The sequence below is a fragment of the Eurosta solidaginis genome, chromosome 4, assembly GCF_040869045.1.
Source record: "Eurosta solidaginis isolate ZX-2024a chromosome 4, ASM4086904v1, whole genome shotgun sequence".
NCBI lineage: Eukaryota > Metazoa > Arthropoda > Insecta > Diptera > Tephritidae > Eurosta > Eurosta solidaginis.
Genome location: NC_090322.1, coordinates 112,640,612 through 112,657,481, shown reverse-complemented (window position 1 = coordinate 112,657,481; position 16,870 = coordinate 112,640,612). Strand labels below are relative to the sequence as shown.

Here is a 16,870-nt window from a genome sequence, read left to right as displayed (position 1 = left end):
ATTTTCAGCCTTAAAACCAAAACATAAGTGCAGAATTGCCACTAAGCGAAATTTTAAACATAATGGTTTAAGGCTTGGTTTCCTCGGAAAACGGTGCTGTTATATTACGGCTGCTATAGAACGGTCGCTACACTCACCGTCATTAGCGGTACCGCTTTTTTGTAAAGCTGGAAGAGCTTAACCAGCCGATTCAGTGTTGGGTTATCAGTGTTGGGTAACAAGAAACCCAAACAACGACGAGCAAGCACAAAAAAAGCCAAATAAATAAATATTTTCCGTCATATCAGTTGTTTTACTAATTTAAATTCAAAACAATTTCTTTGGATTATAAAATTGATTTTGGATAAACAAATTCAATATTTTCTATTCTTTTTCCAAGTCTTTGACACAAGTCGCTGGACAGAGCTGCCAGGTAAATATAACTAGACGTGTGTCTACAAAATAATCAAGCAGCAGGAAAACTAGCAGAAGGCGAATTGCTGCACATGTAATTTGAGCATGAATGTAAAATATGAAAAACTAATGCCGCACGAATAATCAAAATGCTGAAAAATTTTAACGAGTTTAAATTTATGTATTATAAGAAGCTTTTTTTTGAGAATTGATCAAATAGCTGGAATTGTTCGATCCCTTTATCCCCTGCCAGGTTCGTGATTCAATCAATCATAAGAGGTTTGTTCTGCTGACAAATTTTTTGACAATTGCAGCCATTTTGCTTTCAAATCGAATTGACATCCGTTAACTGTGTTGTTTCTTTGCGATTTTTCGAAATATATTAATAGCAGAAATAAGAAGCAATCAGTTTACAAATACCAGATAAGTTCTGAGTTGCATCATTCCTCAAAACACTTTTTATACTCAGTTGATCAGAGCTCACAGAGTATATTAACTTTGATTGGATAACGGTTGGTTGTACAGGTGTAAAGGAATCGAGATAGATATAGACTTCCATATATCAAAATTATCAGTATCGAAAAAAAATTCGATTGAGCCATGTCCGTCCGTCCGTCCGTCCGTCTGTCCGTTAACACGATAACTTGAGTAAATTTTGAGTTATCTTGATGAAATTTGGTATGTAGGTTCCTGGGCACTCATCTCAGATCGCTATTTAAAATGAACGATATCGGACAATAACCACGCCCACTTTTTCGATATCGAAAATTTCGAAAAATCGAAAAAGTGCGATAATTCATTACCAAATACGGATTAAGCGATAAAACTTGGTAGGTGAGTTGCACTTATGACGCAGAATAGAAAACTAGTAAAATTTTGGACAATGGGCGTGGCACCACCCACTTTTAAAAGAAGGTAATTTTGAAGTTTTGCAAGCTGTAATTTCGCAGTCGTTGAAGATATCATGATTAAATTTGGCAGGAACGTTACTCTTATTACTATATGTCCGCTTAATAAAAATTAGCAAAATCGGAGAACGACCACGCCCACTTTTTAAAAAAGATTTTTTTAAATTCAATTTTTAAAAGAAAAGTTAATATCTTTACAGTATATAAGTAAATTATATCATCATTCAACTCCAGAAATGATATGCTGCAACAAAATACAAAAATAAAAGAAAATTTCAAAATGGGCGTGGCTCCGCCCTTTTTCTTTTAATTTGTCTAGTATACTTTTAATGCCATAAGTCGAAGAAAAATTTACCAATCCTTGTGAAATTTGGTAGAGGCTTAGATTCTAGGACGATAGCTGTTTTCTGTGAAAAAGGTCGAAATCGGTTGAAGCCACGCCCTGTTTTTATACACAGTCGACCGTCCGTCCTTCCGCTCGGCCGTTAACACGATAACTTGAGCAAAAATCGATATATCTTTACTAAACTCAGTTCACGTACTTATCTGAACTCACTTTGTATTGGTGTAAAAAATGGCCGAAATCCGACTATGACCACGCCCAATTTTTCGATATCGAAAATTACGAAAAATGAAAAAAATGCCATAATTATATACCAAATACGAAAAAAGGGATGAAACATGGTAATTGTATTGGTATATTGACGCAAAATATAACGTTAGAAAAAAACTTGGTAAAATGGGTGTGACACCTACCATATTAAGTAGAAGAAAATGAAAAAGTTTTGCAGGGCGAAATCAAAAGCCCTTGGAATCTTGGAAGGAATACTGTTCGTGGTATTACATATATAAATAAATTAGCGGTACCCGACAGATGATGTTCTGGATCACCCTGGTCCACATTTTGGTCGATATCTCGAAAACGCCTTCACATATACAACTAAGGGCCACTCCTTTTTAAAACCCTCATTAATACCTTTAATTTGATACCCATATCGTAGAAACACATTCTAGAGTCACCCGTGGTCCACGTTTATGGCGATATCTCGAAAAGGCGTCCACATATAGAACTAAGGCCCACGCCCTTTTAAAATACTCATTAACACCTTTCATTTGATACCCATATTGTACAAACGCATTCTAGAGTCACCCCTGGTCCACGTTTATGGCGATATCCCGAAAGGCGTCCACCCATAGAACTAAGGCCCACTCCCTTTTAAAACACTTATTAACACCTTTTGTTTGATACCCATATTTTACAAACGCATTCTAGAGTCAAACCTGGTCCACTTTTATAACGATATACCGAAAAGGCGTCCACCTATAGAACTAAGGCCCACTCCCTTTTAAAATACTCATTAACACCTTTCATTTGATACCCATATCGTACAAACAAATTCTAGAGTCACCCCTGGTCCACCTTTATGGCGATATCTTGAAAAGGCGTCCACCTATAGAACTAAGGCCCACGCCCTTTTAAAATACTCATTAACACCTTTCATTTGATACCCATATTGTACAAACAAATTCTAGAGTCACCCCTGGTCCACCTTTATGGCGATATCTCGAAAAGGCGTCCACCTATAGAACTAAGGCCCACGCCCTTTTAAAATACTCATTAGCACCTTTCATTTGATACCCATGTTGTACAAACGCATTCTAGAGTCACCCCTGGGCCACATTTATGGCGATATCCCGAAAAGGCGTCCACCCATAGAACTAAGACCCACTCCCTTTTAAAACACTTATTAACACCTTTCGTTTGATACCCATATTGTACAAACGCATTCTACAGTCAAACCTGGTCCACCTTTATGGCGGTATCTCGAAAAGGCGTCCACCTATAGAACTTAGGCCCACTCCCTTTTAAAATTATCATTAACACATTTCATTTGATACCCATATCGTACAAACAAATTCTAGAGTCAGGCCTGGTCCACCTTTATGGCGATATCCCGAAAAGGCGTTCATCTATAGAACTCTGGCCCACTTCCTCTTAAAATACTCTTTAATACCTTCCATTTGATACACATGTCATACAAACATATTCCAGGGTTACCCTAGGTTCTTTTTACAACATGGTGATTTTCCCTTACTTTGTCTCCACAGCTCTCAACTGAGTATGTAATGTTCGGTTACACCCGAACTTAGATTTCCTTACTTGTTTAATTTTATGATGAATTTGTTAACTATGCCATGATCTATTGGTGTGGCTGAACATAGGTAATTTTATGAAAAGTACGGACACCAAGAATCGTGGCACTTTCGTAAACCTATGAACATATGGAACCTAACCAATTTGAAATTCATGGCTCAACGTCAAAAACTCGACTAGTAAATCGACTCAGGTAAAAATGTTATTAGTAAATATTGGAGATGCCATAACGAAATTACTCATACATATATTTTATTTTATTTAATTGGAGCTTAACCGTTTAAACGGTTATGGCCATCCAACAAGGAGCGGCAATCGCTTTTTTGCTCGGCCAACTGGCGCCAATTGGTCACACCAGGGAGTGTAAATCGTTTTCCACCTGGTTCTTCCAGCGGAGTCGGGGTCGCCATCTTCCTCTGCTTTCATTACTGGGTTCCGTTAAAAGACACTTTCTTGGTCAGCGCGTTGTCTTTCATTTAAATAATTTGGCCTAGCCAGCGTAGCCGCTGCGTTTTAATTCGCTGGACTATGTTGATATCAGCTCGTACAGCTCATCATTAAATCTTCTTCGGTACTCGCCAACGCGCAGAGACCCATACATTTTTCGAAGAACTTTTCTCTAGAACACTCCCAGATCCGTATATACATACTTATTTGAAATATTGGAATCTCGTGAAGTAGTATCAAAAGAACGTGTTCCGAATATTCTAAATTAACCGATTATCCGGAACACCTCCATGAAAACTTTAACGGAAAAGAGCTTTCCAAAATTTCAGAATAAAAAGGTAAATACTCCCTGTGTAGCAGGACCGCACAAAAGCTTAACTCTACTGTCAAAGTCAAGGCCGGAATATAAAGTTCTAAGACAATAAGCCATTTTCCTTTAGTTTTTTTTGTCGGTTCATTGCGGCTGCTGCGTAGAGTATCAACCCCATGTCGGCTGCCAGGTCGAAATCGTCCTATCTTCAAATATTTTTCAAAAATTTACCATTTCAGGATTTGCCACAAAATATTTTTTATCTCACCATGCTTTTCATGAACTCCCTCTCATGATGGAATTATAGAAGGTGACGGATATAAGCAGTTTCTCGCTCTAATGCCGCCATCATGAACGCCCTTAGAAATAAGAATGTGGTTTCTTTACAAAACTCCTTTTTTATTCAGAGGAAAAAATGTATGTAAAACTATACAAAATGCTTTTTTTCTGAAAAAATAGACAACGGCATGACTTTTTTCTCAAGTTCCGTTTTGTGTTGACTTTTATATAATTCAAACGTGTGACAATTCTTATTTAATAATTTTGCTTATTTGATATATTCTGCATTAAATGATGGTAAGATGTTGCAATATTAATATAAAACCGATGATTAATGTTTTAAATTAAATTTTGCAGGTTTCCTTTTAGGTAGATAAAATAATTATTGTTAGGCCTTGAACTCGATTCGAACCCGCGATCTTACAAATCAGTAGGCCGATATAACAACAAAAATTGTTAAACAAATTCACATAAAAGAACTTTAAAGTAAGAACAAAACAAAAAGTTACTTGACTTAGAGAGGGCGTGTAATATCCTATTAGAGAATCATATAAGCATATCTGACGCATATATTTGAACAACCGTCGATAGATGTAAGAGGGCGGTACCCGAATCAGAAAATTTTGCACCTATTACACTCACTGGGTTACTCGGTCACAGGAATATTGACGGCAATGAAAAGTGGATGGACTAGCAACAGCCGATGTTTCGTTAGACATTTCTGAGGCAAAAGCGGCGCACGAAGTAAACTTGGCCCTTCAATGCGAGGCGTAGGAGCTGTAGTGAGAAAAGTCACCAATTTCCTCTGCGAGAGTCCAGTCCTAGGAAAATTTAGGTTCCGAACTTTAGGAAATATGTGCTACCTGATTAAAGGGCGGAATCAAAATGCCCCATAAAGAAAATTAGCAAGCCTATTGACCTAACCCAGCAGTTTGAGTCAAACAGTAACAAAGTATATTAAGCATGGCTGCTTAAACCACCACAGAAGACCCGGCTACTGCCACTTTTGAATATGAAGGAATGTGCTGGCATTTTGATTAGGTAATGATTAGTTCGTGATTTATTGAGGCAACAGTACGGTGTTTAGCGCATTCGCTACAGAAAAAGGTAGGAATATCTATCGATTTGATTCAGTTGAACAGATACAGGTAGAAAACATTCGTTGATAACTTCCTCACAGGCAAGAAGGTTGATGAGCCCTATGGGGTAGAGATATACGCCGCCGATTTTCGTAGTTTTTTGCACGCCGCCGCCGAATGGCAAAAATATCGGCGCGGCGGCGGCGGCGGCGGCGTCGGCGCGGTACTATATTTTCTACTCATTTAATACTGTCTAGGCCATTTATTGTTCATGTCGAAAATTGCACGGATATGGTCGAAAAGGGTATCAACGGATGTGCTTCACTGCCAGTTATAAGAATCCAATTGCGTAATGTAACTCTTTCTACGCGTTCAAAAGTAATTTAAAAAAACAGGCGCTTTCAATGCCAGCTTAACACGGATTTTGCATCACCAAGTTCACCAAGTTATTAAAACAAAAATCTGAAAGAAAAATTATATAAAAGATTTAAATGCTCACTTTGCATAATTTTGTAAAAAAAATTTAGGAACAATGAATTCAAATAAAATGACCCAAGTCGAACATGTTTTCGAATTGTCCTTATGTTGTTAAAAAAGCAAGTTACCCGAAAAAATGCTGATTTTTTCGAAAAATTCTATAATCCGATTGGCATAAATTATAAGCGAAATCAGTTATGCAAAATCCTCTAGTAAGTATGTTCCAGGGGTTTAAACTCTCCTTTGAAATGATTCTCACGTCATACTTAAGTTGAAGATGTAGGATTATGCTATTTTCACCCATGAGTTACGCAATAATATCCACTTGGACTGCTTCTGATTCCGAGGGCGACAGCCTTGGCCCAATAGTTACTCCCTAACGTTTCAAGGTGTTTCTCTGGTACTTCGAGGCAGTATAGCGCGACAAAAAAAAATCCGTTAGAAAGTCTTCGGAGCTATACATAGAGCTTCTAGTGACGGTCACGAAGGCATGAGTTCGAAAAGTCGCAGTCCTATAGCTTCTGTGCTGGCATGATGTATGAGGGTCAGGAGGTGTGGTAGCGACTGGTGGTGGACAGGATTGCTACTTTTCGCACTTCGGAAATTATAGCTCTTAAAACAGGCGAAACAACTAGATACCCCCTTTAACAATAGGCCAGCGTTGCAACCGTAAGTCACGTTTGTGCGTGACCAGCAAGGGGTCACAAATAATTTAAAGAAATCGTGTCGATAACGAGTATTAGAAGTTAGACCAGAACATCTCCTTCGGTGAAACTACGATATGTACGAGACATACAGACAAAAGTGTGACCATTTTAAGTACTTCATTTTTTTTCGGGGCTAGGTTCGAAGCCTTCCTGGAGTAAGTAAATGAAGGACAGTGCCTCCGCAAGGAGCTGCTCTTTAAATTTTTTGAACGATCCGCAAGACTTTGAGGCAAAAACCCCGGATCTTTCCAAAATCGCCAATACGTTGATTCCCTTAAATACATACAAACAAAACCTTTCCTAAATATTATTTTTTTGAATAGGAAAAAGCTTTTTAAAGCAAGAAGACCGGCGTACACCGGCGCGCCGCCCACGCCGATATAGTGATCGGCGTAAACCTCTACTATGGGGACATCTATCTTTACGAAACAAGCACATAAATTTCCGCAAGAGCATATCGCAGTGTTGATCTCAATGTTCTTTTATGTGGCTGGCCCCCTGCCCAGTAGGTTATACCTTTGTATAGTGATCCGATTGACCTATAAGTCAGCCGCCCATGGTGGTATTTTCCAGATGAATGATGATCTGAAGCTTTACTACATTTGTGGAGGGGGTTGTATGATATGCTCATGGTTTGATATGCTCATATCAAATCGTTCCCGAAATGGTCGTGCTAGCACCTTAATGGTACTAGTTATCTAAATGTACAGGAGCTACATACTGCAAAGGATAGTATTCCCCAAAATCGGGGAATGTCTGTAATATCAAAACAACAACAACTTTCGCTATATAATGTAGACGCAGTGCTAGTTATATCAACACTTGTCCTCTAATTTGCGTTGTACTCTTGTTTAATTTTTCCTACAAATAGGCAGGACGACACCTTAAATTTTTTTCTATTTCGACTCCGAACAGCAGCTGCAAGGTAGTTGAGTTTTCACTGAGAAGCTTTCCATTACAGAAATACACTCGGAGTATTTGCTAATTCACTGCCGAGGGGCGACCCCGTTTAGCACAACTTTTGTTTAATTGAAAAAACTTGTTTCCAAACTTCTCCCAGAATCTCCGGTGTGGTAAGCGGAGTAAGCTACCACCAGACCACGGCGACCGCCATTGTAGCAGCTCGCTTAATATCTTTACTGTCAGCAAAAGCTAGATGTGTGGATCGGTGACCGATGCTCCCTTTAGCTTCGGACTCCCTGCCTACAGTTGGCCTGTGCGTCGAACTTGAGGGTAGATGACAAACAATATATCTTCTTATATCCGAATCGTCTCAGGTTAACGAATCAAATTTAGAACCTCAGTAACCCATAAATTTTATAGACCTGTTACCTTTTTGATCCTACTGTTGTGTGTGGTTTGATTTTTTTCACTCAAAATGTAACAAAAATTGCTTTCGTTAATACTGCAGGAGAAGAGTTCTAAAATAAGTCCAAAAATATCGAGAGATAGGATCCATAATCATTTTTCGCCGAACACTTATCTGGAACCTTTTTTTTACGAAATAGCTTGGCCGTTTGTTAACATCGACACCTGTCCTAGAGTATTACCAGTAAAATTGATGCGTTCAAAAGAAATTGATAAGCTGCAGACGTTTCAAAAGAGAACAAAGCATACTTCATTTCATGATTTTTATCATAAAATTGCATTAAATTCAAGTTACATACACTTCTTTCTGTATTCTATCATTATTGAAAAAGTATGAATTTGAGTACTACTCGTATTTTAAAGAGGACCTTGTTTTATGCCCTCTTTCTCGTGTACTTCCAAAATACAAGGGCGGTCGATATGACAGCTGTCAAACCTTCCTCCACCTTCTATCATTACATTATGCTCCCTCTTATGTCAAAATGCATTGAACTTGTGCTCAGATATGGAGTTTTTGAAACAAATTTTGAGAAAGTGTATTTTTGAATAAAAGTCTGACGTATAGCATTCTTCAAACAAATTCTGAAAGAATAATTATTTCTCCCAAAACCTGTTGGCATTTACAATTTTATTAATACTACTAATATACTACTAAAGGTACTTTTCTACTATAATTTTCCGTCCAGATTCTTAAATTTGGGAGTGTCAACAAAGCCCTGTTATCATTGGAGAACAAACCTCTAGTAATTGAATCATGTGCCAGGTTATTCTTCGAAACATGACAAATAATTCCATTCAATTTCAAGACACCCGGTCCGCGCAGGACATGATTTTTGATTTCGATGAAATTTTAATATGTTGTTCTTTGGTCAAAATAATGAAACACGTGTATTTTTTTTTGCCTCAAAAATTTATTTCGGATTTATCGGCAACTGAATTCCATAAAGTGCAATCGGTATTTTGTTCACCTATTTTTTCAACTGTCAATAACTTTGTCAAAAATTAACCGAGTCTCATGATTTTTTCTATGAAGTGTTCGTTATTATATTTACTTTTATATAACTATGAATAACAGCATATGGCAAAATATTTCACTAAACCTACAATGCCGTCACAAGAGCCTTTGCCATGCCCTGTTACAAAATCACTGTAATTCTGAAAAATAACAACAAATGAATGTTTTTAATAATAAATGTGATATTTTAATTAATTTTAAGCATTTGGCATTGATCGCCTTGTATGCTGATATGTAATGCATTAATATATGGGAAAAAAGATTAATATTCAAAAATTCATATTTCGAAAACAACGAGCGTTGGCCAATGGATATTTACCCAAGTTGAAATATAAACTGCTCACTCGATATAGAAAAAGTTTAAACAAAAAACAATAACCGTTTTTTTGAAATATTAATTTTTGAAAAAAAGTCATAAATTTTTACTAAATACTAAAAAAATAATTTTTTTGTACCTATATGCAATTGTTTATAAATTTATATAAAATTAAAAGTAACAGCGAACATTTCAGATAAAAAATTATGAAAATCGGTTAATTTTTGACAAAGTTATTGTATGCTGTAATGCATTGCATCAATAAATGGGGGGAAAAATGTTTAATATTCAAAAATTCATATCTCGAAAACAACAAGTTTCGGCTAATAGGCATTTAGCCAAGTTGAAATATGAACTGTTCACTCAATATAGAAAATGTTTAAACAAAAAAAAAGGAATATTTTTTGAGAAATAAATTTTTGAAAAAAGTCATAAATTTTTACTAAATACTAAACAAATTATTTTTCTTTTAACTCTATGCTATTGTTTATAAAGTTATATAAAAGTATACATAATAGCGAACCTTTCAAAGAAAAAATCATGAGAATCGGTTAATTTTTGACAAAGTTATTGACAGTTGAAAGAATAGTTGAATAAAATACCGACTGCATTTTATGGAATTCAATTGCCGATAAATCCGAAAAAAAAATTTTTGGGGCAAAAAAAAAATACACGGGTTTCATTATTTTGACCAAAGAACAACATATTAAAATTTCATTGAAATCAAAAATCATGTCCTGCGCGGACCGGGTGTCTTGAAATGGAATGAGCCAATAGTAGTGTTGAATTAGTTCTTGACAAAAATTCCCCAATAATATTGCATATTTAAAAATGTTCTCCTTGTATTCTTGTATCATGCTCCAAAGTAATATAAACAGGTTCAACAAGTAAAGGTGTCTAAGTTCGGGTGTAACCGAACATTCTATACTCAACGTGAGCTTTAATTGTACATTTCATTTCAGATAAATTACTTTTCTACATAACACGTGGCACCGCCCGTTTAAGAGAAAATGTCTCCCAATTTCCTCTTACAATAAAACTTGATAAGTGAAATATCATTGATTCAAAACTACCTTTTGCTAGTTATAGTTTATTATTCTAGTCTACGACGCTTTTAAACTTGTTAAACGGTTTTATTTAGCTTGACTTGACAGGCAGGCCGCACGGCCGTTGTGAACGAATTTTGTAAATTTAAGTAACTTCCCGATAAGCTACAAGCTTGAAACTTGGAATATAGTTCAGAACCCGATGACAATGCAATAATAAGAAAAAAATTGCCGCTAGGTGGCGCAAGGATCGAGATATTCGCAAAAATCGTATTTGTGGCCCGATTTGGTTCATATTTGGAAAACATAATACATACACGAATAGAAATCGACCTATGAAAAAAATCGCCGCTAGGTGGCGCATGGATCGAGATATTCACAAAAATGGTATTTGTGGCCCGATTTGGCTCAAATTTGGAACACATAATACATACAAGAATAGAAAGCGACCTATGAAAAAAAAATCGCCGCTAGGTGGCGCAAGGATCGAGATATTCACAAAAATCGTATTTGTGTTCCGATTTGGCTCATATTTGGAACACATAATACATACAAGATAGAAAGCGACCTGTGAAAAAAAATCGCCGCTAGGTGGCGCAAGGATCGAGATATTCACAAAAATCGTATTTGTGGCCCGATTTGGTTCAAATTTGGAACACATAATACATACAAGAATAGAAATCGACCTATGAAAAAAATCGCCGCTAGGTGGCGCATGGATCGAGATATTCACAAAAATCGTATTTGTGGCCCGATTTGGCTCAAATTTGGAACACATAATACATACAAGAATAGAAAGCGACCTATGAAAAAAATCGCCGCTAGGTGGCGCAAGGATCGAGATATTCGCAAAAATCGTATTTGTGGCCCGATTTGGTTCATATTTGGAAAACATAATACATACACGAATAGAAATCGACCTATGAAAAAAATCGCCGCTAGGTGGCGCATGGATCGAGATATTCACAAAAATGGTATTTGTGGCCCGATTTGGTTCAAATTTGGAACACATAATACATACAAGAATAGAAATCGACCTATGAAAAAAATCGCCGCTAGGTGGCGCATGGATCGAGATATTCACAAAAATCGTATTTGTGGCCCGATTTGGCTCAAATTTGGAACACATAATACATACAAGAATAGAAAGCGACCTATGAAAAAAATCGCCGCTAGGTGGCGCAAGGATCGAGATATTCACAAAAATCGTATTTGTGGTCCGATTTGGTCCATATTTGGAACACATAATACATAAATGAATAGAAAGGACCTATGATGCCCGATTTGGCTCATATTTGGAACAAATATTACTTATAGTCTGGTAGAAGTGACATCAGGATATTTTGGAGTTGGAGGAGGGACAAGCATACGTGGCGCAGAGTCGAGTAAAGTCTTTGGAAGGATTATTTATTGAGGATTTAGGTTGTAACAAATTGCCAGGAAAGAGTCCTTGTAATAATGAGTCACTAAATGAACTAAATAGAATGAGAAATAGTAGGTTATTAAACAAAGACTAAAAACTTGAAAATAAAATAATTAAAAAAAATGTTTAAGTTAAACGGTTTTATTGAAAACAATACTTACATGAAGTAATAATAATACGAAAAGCTAGAAAATAATTAAGTAAGTCCTAGGTACTAGTCATCACACTCCTTATCAATCTAGGGCGATGATCAGACAATTAAATAAAAGCGCCATATTTCTATTGATAGTCATAAGTAAAATCAACTGAACATTAATCAGGTTATGCTACGCCTCACATTTTTAGAAATTTCACGCGCCCAACGCTTTTATTTAATTGTCTGATCGACGCCCTAGATTGATAAGGAGTGTGATGCCTAGTACCTAGGACTTACCTAACTATTTTCTAGCTTTTCGTATTATTATTACTTCATGTAAGTATTGTTTTCAATAACACCGTTCAACTTAAAATTTTTTTAAAAATTATTTTATTTTAATCTAAGTTGCAGTGGTCTTTAACCGATCTCGTCCATTTTTAATTAAATTAAAAATTAAAATTAATTATTAATAAAAATTAAAATAAAAATATTCCTTGCTATAGGGAAAATCCGTGTCCTCAATTTTATTACGATCCGTTAGTTTTTCTTCGAGTTGTGGCTCCCGAAACATAGAAAATTGCTTAGTCATAGAAGGGGCGGTGCCACGCCCATTTTTTTAAATTTGAAGTTTTTCCTATTTATTGTTATAAATCCACTTGGCGGCCACCGTGGTGTGATGGTAGCGTGCTCCGCCTACCACACCGTATGCCCTGGGTTCGCACCCCGGGCAAAGCAACATCAAAATTTTAGAAATAAGGTTTTTAATTAGAAGAAAATTTTTCTAAGCGGGGTCGCCCCTCGGCAGTGTTTGGCAAGCGCTCCGGGTGTATTTCTGCCATGGAAAGCTCTCAGTGAAAACTCATCTGCCTTTCAGATCCCGTTCGGAGTCGGCATAAAACATGTCGGTCCCGTCCGGCCAATTTGTAGGGAAAATCAAGAGGAGCACGACGGAAATTGGAAGAGAAGCTCGGCCTTAGATCTCTTTGGAGGTTATCGCGCCTTACATTTATTTATTTTTTTTTACTTGGGAAATGAAATTCCACTGATATAAAGCTCTTTTTTGAAAAGATATAGCTTATTTTATTCGTCCACGACCCTTTTAAAAATCATTTATATAAAAGTGGGCGTGGTCCTTAACCGATTTAGTTAACTTTTCTTCAAAGCATTCCTTATAGTAAAGACAACCTCTCTGCAGAATTTTGTTACGATAGGTTTAACGATTTTTGTTTTATGATTAATAATATTTGTAAAATTGATGTTATGCGGTGCCACGCCCATTTAAAAAAAAATCTTTCAACTTTTTATCAAGGGTCTCGATATCAGTCCACACGCCAAATTTCAACATTCAAGGTGTATTATTTACTAAATAATCAGTTTTTTTGTGTTTTCCAAAATGTTATATATATAAAAAGTGGGCGTGGTTATCATCCGATTTCGCTCATTTTCAGTACCAATCAATTCTGAGTCCAGGTAAGCACGTGTACCAAATTTGGTGAAGATATCTGAATATTTACTCAAGTTATCGTGTTAACGGACAAACGGACGGACAATTTTTTTCGACACTGATGATTTTTATATATGGAAGTCTATATCTATCTCGATTAATTTACACCTGTACAACCAACCGTTATCCAATAAAAGTTAATAACCTCTGTGTGTAAAGCACGCTGAGTATAAAAATATAAGTGCATATCGATGTCGAAATATGAGATTTATATATGTTAGCACAAAAAAAAAAACAGAAATAGGATAAATGAACAGAAACAGGTGGATACGATAAAGGAAGCAAGTAAGGAAGATTAAGTTCGGGTGTAACCGAACATTACATAATCAGTTGAGAGCTATGGTGACAACATAAGGGAAAATAACAATGTAGGAAAATGAACCGAGGGTAACCCTGGAAAGTGTTTGACATGTGTATCAAATGAAAGGCATTAGAGAGTATTTTATGAGGGAGTGGGCCATAGTTCTATAGGTGGACGCCATTTAGGGATATCGCCATCAGGGTGGATCAGGGTTGACTCTAGAATATGTTTGTACGATATGGGTATCAAATTAAAGGGGTTAATGAGTATTTTAAAAAGGAGTGCCTTAGTTCTATAGGTGGACGCCTTTTCGAGATATCGCCATAAAGGTGGACCAGGGGTGACTCTAGAATGTGTTTGTACGATATGGGTATCAAATTAAAGGTATTAATAAGGGTCTTAAAAGGGAGTGGTGGTAGTTGTATAGGTGGTCGTCTTTTCAAGATATCGCCATAAAGGTGGACCAGGGTGACTCTAGAATGCGTTTGTACAAAATGGGTATCAAATGAAAGGTGTTAATGAGTATTTTAAAAGGGCGTGGGGCTTAGTTCTATAGGTGGACGCCTTTTCGAGATATCGCCATAAAGGTGGACCAGGGTGACTCTAGAATGCGTTTGTACAAAATGGGTATCAAATGAACGGTGTTAATGAGTATTTTAAAAGGGCGTGGGGCTTAGTTCTATAGGTGGACGCCTTTTCGAGATATCGCCATAAAGGTGGAGCAGGGGTGACCCTAGAATTAGTTTGTACGATATGGGTATCAAATGAAAGGGGTTAATGAGTATTTTAAAAAGGAGTGCCTTAGTTCTATAGGTGGACGCCTTTTCGATATATCGCCATAAGGGTGGACCAGGGGTGACTCTAGAATATGTTTGTGCGATATGGGTATCAAGAGAAAGGTGTTAATAAGTATTTTAAAAGGGAGTAATCCTTAGTCCCATAGGTGGACGCCGTTTCGAGATATCGCCATAAAGGTGGACCAAGGGTGACCCTAGAATTTGTTTGTACAATATGGGCATCAAACGAATGGTGTTAATGAGTATTTTAAAAGGGAGTGGGCCTTAGTTCTATAGGTGGACGCCGTTTCGAAATATCGCCATAAAGGTGGACCAGGGGTGACTCTAGAATGTGTTTGTACGATATGGGTATCAAACTAAACGTATTAATGAGGGTTTTAAAAGGGAGTGGTGGTTGTTGTATAGGTGGTCGCATTTTCGAAATATCGCCATAAAGGTGGACCAGGGGTGACTCTAGAATTTGTTTGTACAATATGGGTATCAAAATAAAGGTGTTAATGAGTATTTTAAAAGGGAGTAATCCTTAGTTCCATAGGTGGACGCCGTTTAGAGATATCGCCATAAAGGTGGGCCAGGGGTGACTCTAGAATTCGTTTGTGCGATATGGGTATCAAACGAAAGGAGTTAATGAGTATTTTAAAAGGGAGTGGGCCTTAATTCTATAGGTGGCCGCCTTTTCGAGGTATCGCAATAAAGGTGGACCAGGGGTGACTCTAGACTTTGTTAGTACGATATGGGTATCAAATAAAAGGTGTTAATGAGTATTTTTAAAAGGGAGTGGGCCTTCGTTCTATAGGTGTTCGCCTTTTCGAGATATCGCCATAAAGGTGGACCAGGGGTGACTTTAGAATATGTTTGTACGATATGGGTATCAAATGAAAGGTGTTAATGAGTATTTTAAAAGGTAGTGTGCCTTAGTTATATAGGTGGACGCCGTTTCGAAATATCGCCATAAAGGTGGACCAGGGGTGACTGTAGAATGTGTTTGTACGATATGGGTATCAAATTAAAGGTATTAATGAGGTTTTTAAAAGGGAGTGGTGGTTGTTGTATAGGTGGTCGCATTTTCGAAATATCGCCATAAAGGTGGACCAGGGGTGAATCTAGAATTTGTTTGTACAATATGGGTATCAAAAGAAAGGTGTTAATGAGTATTTTAAAAGGGAGTAATCCTTAGTTCCATAGGTGGACGCCGTTTCGACATATCGCCATAAAGGTGGGCCAGGGGTGACTCTATAATTCGTTTGTGCAATATGGGTATCAAACGAAAGGAGTTAATGAGTATTTTAAAAGGGAGTGGGCCTTAGTTCTATAGGTGGACGCCTTTTGGAGGTATCGCAATAAAGGTGGACCAGGGGTGACTCTAGACTTTGTTAGTACGATATGGGTATCAAATGAAAGGTGTTAATGAGTATTTTAAAAGGGAGTGGGCCTTAGTTCTATAGGTGGACGCCGTTTCGAAATATCGCCATAAAGGTGGACCAGGGGTGACTCTAGAATGTGTTTGTACGATATGGGTATCAAATTAAAGGTATTAATGAGGGTTTTAAAAGGGAGTGGTGGTTGTTGTATAGGTGGTCGCATTTTCGAAATATTGCCATAAAGGTGGACCAGTGGTGACTCTAGAATTTGTTTGTACAATATGGGTATCAAAAGAAAGGTGTTAATGAGTATTTTAAAAGGGAGTAATCCTTAATTCCATAGGTGGACGCCGTTTCGAGATATCGCCATAAAGGTGGGCCAGAGGTGACTCTAGAATTCGTTTGTGAAATATGGGTATCAAACGAAAGGAGTTAATGAGTATTTTAAAAGGTAGTGGGCCTTAGTTCTATAGGTGGTCGCCTTTTCGAGATATCGCCATAAAGGTGGACCAGGGGTGACTCTAGAATGAGTTTGTACGATATGGGTATCAAATTAAAGGTATTAATGAGAGTTTTAAAAGGGAGTGGTGGTAGTTGTATATGTGAAGGCGTTTTCCATATATCGACCAAAATGTGGAGCAGGCTGATCCAGAACATCATCTGTTGGATACTGCTAATTTATTTATATATGTAATACCTGCCAAGATTTTAAGGGTTTTTTATTTCGCCCTGCAGAACTTTTTTTTTATTCTACTTAATATGGTAGGTGTCACAACCATTTTATAAAGTTTTTTCTAAAGTTATATTTCGATTCAAGAAAACAGTCCAATTACCCTTCCCTTTTTCGT

General features: G+C 37.1%; 1 protein-coding gene across 17 annotated transcripts in view; it reads right to left on the bottom strand.

Annotated features, from left to right (window-relative positions):
• The window catches only part of Nadsyn (NAD synthetase), a 1,223,365-nt gene that overhangs the window by 41,476 nt on the left and 1,165,019 nt on the right, over window positions 1–16,870 (bottom strand). The window lies entirely within an intron of this gene.